The sequence below is a fragment of the Mus musculus genome, chromosome 12 (genome assembly GCF_000001635.26).
Source record: "Mus musculus strain C57BL/6J chromosome 12, GRCm38.p6 C57BL/6J".
Lineage (NCBI taxonomy): Eukaryota > Metazoa > Chordata > Mammalia > Rodentia > Muridae > Mus > Mus musculus.
The window spans coordinates 73,960,057-73,964,456 of NC_000078.6; the positions used below are offsets into that span (position 1 = coordinate 73,960,057).

The following is a 4,400-nucleotide window of genomic DNA, read 5'->3' on the forward strand; positions in this document are numbered from 1 at the left end:
CTTGTTTCTGCTGGCTAAAGGCGATGACCTTTTTCAGCTATGACCTTTGTGAGTAGGCCCACACCTCTGTAAGTAACCTCTTAACTATTAAAGGAAGCCCAATAAAGTCATTGATTTATTTATACATTGGTCCCCAGTGTAAACTTTGGTAGAATCATGCCTCAATTTGTCATTGGAATTTCAGGTTGAGGTAAATTTTGTTTATATTTCCTACAGGGAAGTAATTTCAGCAACAAAAGAAATATATGAAGAGCTAGGCACGGTGGTGCATGCTTTTAATATCAGCATTAGGGAGGCAGACCGAGGCAGGTACCCTCTGTGAATTTGAGGCCAGCTTGACCTAAAGAGCAAGTTTCAAGCCAGCTGGAGCTACACACACACACACACACACACACACGGACTGATTTTCATCACGATATGATGCAGGCAATGTAGGCTCTTACTAGAACCTCCTTGTGTTGTTAAGCTTACTACTGAAACAAAATGCCTGAGATAATGAGTTTCAAAGGAGTAAATGATAAACAGCCACTGTGATAGGAAACTGCAAGGGAGAATGGGAGGGTTTAAGTGGGAATGGAGGCAGGAGGAGAGGAGGGATAGGGGAGGGGTAATCCAAATTGTATATATGTTTTATATATATATATATATATATATATATATATATATATATATATATATATATATGATGCAAAAAATAAATCAAGAAAATTATTTTTAAGTAAGGAGATGGTGGTGGTACATTAGTTAGCCCAATTTGATCTTTCCACAGTATTTAAAAATATCAAAATAATTCTGGGTTATATAATCCAGAATAGGGAGAATTATTGCCAATTAAAGCTAAAATTTGCCCTGCACAGTAGTGAACACATACAATCCCAGGACCAGGGAGGCCAAGGCAGGAAAATCTCAAGTTCTAAGCTAGCACGAGCTATCTAGGAGGTTCCAGGTAAGGATCTCTCTTGAAATGGATATGTGGATGAATGTACGAATGAATAAATACGTAATACTAATTAGAAAAAGAAAAACTGGCCACTCCTGTTCAAGTCACCGTCAGCCACAGTCGCAGCTGGACCTCGCTCCCCAACTTGGCAAAAATGCCTACAGAGATGGAGAGATGCATTGAGTCCCTGATTGCTGTCCTCCAAAAGTACAGCGGGAAGGATGGAAACGGCTCTCAACTCTCCAAAACTGAATTCCTTTCCTTCATGAACACGGAGCTGGCCGCCTTCACAAAGAACCAGAAGGACCCCGGTGTCCTTGACCGCATGATGAAGAAGCTGGACCTCAACTGTGATGGGCAGCTAGATTTCCAAGACTTTCTCAATCTCATTGGTGGCTTAGCTACAGCATGCCATGATTCTTTCCTCAGAACTTCCCAGAAGCGAATCTAATCCTCTCTGGTCCCTTCCAACCACCAAGTCATCACCTCCCCCGACCCCATCCACACCTGCACTGAGCACAGCACACCTACAGCAACATGTATCCCACGCCTGCTGGCAAAAATAAAACAATGCCATTTTTAAAAAGAGAAAAGAAAAAAGAGAAAAAGAAAAACTGGGTCAGTAAGACAATTTAGTCAGTGAAACTCTTGCAGGGGGAAAACTGAGATTTGAGTTAGAAATCCCAGGATCCCTGTACAGAAGGCGAGAAGTGACTGCCTGAAAGTGTGCTTTAGTATCCACGTACATGCCATGGCCACCACACACCCCTAAAAATAATGCCAAAACAACAACAAGAAGTTATGATCTAACACTCACCCCCAGAATAGCTGTAGCCATTTTGTTCCATGCCTGCCAGCTATTTCATAGTGTTGCTATAACATGCCTGCCAATCATTGACACATAGAAGTGACTGGGCTTAAAGCAACGACATCCTGACCACATACCCTGTTTTGTTCTGTATGAGGCTTGCTAATCTTAAGAAATTCTACAAAACTTTATGTAGGACCCATCAAATCAAAGGTCAATCTGAACTGTTATGTCTAAAATATCTTGAGTCAGAGCTGAGCAGTTGGCAGTCCTTCCTGCACCTATGTATGAGCTCGTGGTGGTTTTTGTGGCTGACACTGAAGAATGCTACTAATAAACCCAAAGTTAAGAGTATAACATGCATGCTCTGTTATCTCAATGCTCTGAAGTTTCCCTGTTCACCACCCTGCTTACTGTACTCAGGACCAAAGAGCTTTGCCTAGGAAGCCAACTGCTCGCCTCCTTGCCCTTTAAATGTCTGAAGCTGATTTTTCCTATAAAAAGTCTATCCTGAGAGCAGTCTAATACTACAGTTAAGCTTCTGAGTCCTTTTTGTTGTCCCAAACATTCAGTATGAAGATGTCTGTTCAATAAACTATTCTTACTTAAGATCAGTGTTTGTATGGTTTGGGAGGTGATTCTTGAACCCCAACACACACACACACACACACACACACACACACACACACACACACACACAAACACACACATACCCCTAAGAGCTCCATCATTTGCGTTCCTCCCAAGGCAATAGGGTTAACTAACAATCAACTGAAGTCCAAATAAACTCTCTCTCTCTCTCTCTCTCTCTCTCTCTCTCTCTCTCTAAGGTTTCTCAATGTAACCAGCCCTGGCTGTCCTGGACTCAGATTGTAGACCAGGTTGGCCTTGAACTCACAGAGATCCACCTGTCTCTGCCTCCTGAGTGCTGGGATTAAAGGTGTGCACCACCACCATACCCAGCTAACATTTTCTTTTCTTTTTTTTAAAGTAAATTGTCTTAAGGATTTTTGTCACAGGAAGTAAGCTTTAAAGTTGATATGAAAATTCAAATTTGATTAAGTCTTCTGTATTTTGTCCTTACAAAGTAGGTGGAGATGTGATTGTAGTGGCTTTGTTTATGATAGCAAAATCTGGAATTTATATAAACTCCAAGAGGGAACTGTGGGCAAATTGTGTATTAATTCAACAAAGTATTAGTGTTAATTCAACAGTGAAAATAGGAACTATGGCTGCAAATAGCAGCACAGATACATCTTGAATGTTTAAAAATATTTTGAAGAATATGAGTTGTAGATTGCAATTCTATTTTCATAAAATTAAAAATCAACTATAGCTGGGCGTGGTGGCAAACGCCTTTAATTCTGCACTTGGGAGGCAGAGGAAGGCGGATTTCTGAGTTCGAGGCCAGCCTGGTCTACAAAGTGAGTTCCAGGACAGCCAAGGCTATACAGAGAAACCCTGTCTCAAAAAAACAAAAAAAAACCCAAAACAAACCAAAAAACCCACTACAACTAAAATATATGTATACACACTGGACATCAACTTCTGGCCTCCACATGGGCCAGGAGGTGTGTTCATGAAAACACACACACACACACACACAAACAAACCATTACAAACAATAAAATAAATGCATCCATACAAGCACATCCCAGAATACCTTTTCTAAAGATTAGTGTGCCTTCAAAACAGAAATACAGTTCAAATACAGAATGCTAACCCGTAACAAGCCCCTGGGAGAAGCTAAAAAGTGGGATTTCTAGAGAGCTACTTTAGCCAAACAGTATATCAGACAGTGTGCTAGATTGTCAGAGGCAACAACGGTAGGAAACAGCAACTGCTGCCCAGAGTGGTTGCATATTACTTGGAGAGCCACAAATTAATCACTCAAGTAAGCATAGACTGTAGGGGATCTTGGCAATGAGGAAGAACCACGGGAGTTCCTTCCCTAACAAGTTCTCTTTAGATCATCTTCCCACGTGGAGGGAGGTTAGGGTGGTTGCTACTGTAGAGTCACTTTAAAGAAGACTGGCAGGCTAAGTGTAGTTTACATAAGTCAGGAGGCAATGAAGACCTCAAATCCTTTTGGGGGCTGTTAGTTGAGGCAGAGGCAGGCGGATTTCTGAGTTTTAGGCCAGCCTGATCTACAGAATGAGTTTCAGGACAGCCAGGGATATACAGAAAACCCTTTCTCGGAAAAAAAAAAAAAAAGAAGAAAGAAAGAAAGAGAGAGAGAGAGAGAGGGAGGGAGGGAGGGAGGGAGGGAGGGAGGGAGAGAGAGAGAGAGAGAGAGAGAGAGAGAGAGAGAGAGAGAGAGAGAGAGAGAGAGAGAGAAATCGAGTCTTCATGTCCTATTGATTAATAGTTAGCAGGCACTACTATTGTTTTATCTACCTACTTATCTAATTTGAAGGTCTTATTTATTTATTTATTTAGAGGGTCTCTCTATGTAGACCTGAAACTCGCTGCATACACCGGACAGGCTTGTAAATCACAGAAATCCTCCTGTCTCTGCCTCTCAAGCACTGAAATTAAAGGCGTGTATCACACCAAGTTCGGCTTCCTAGACTAAAATCACCTTGCATTTACGCACGCGCAAGAAGCGCCACAGGCGCCAGGTAAGACCCGGATGAAGGCGGGGCTTGAGGT

The 4,400-nt window shown here is 41.9% G+C and overlaps 1 pseudogene; it reads left to right on the plus strand.

Annotated features, from left to right (window-relative positions):
* S100a11-ps (S100 calcium binding protein A11, pseudogene) lies at window positions 1,031-1,521 on the plus strand (annotated as a pseudogene).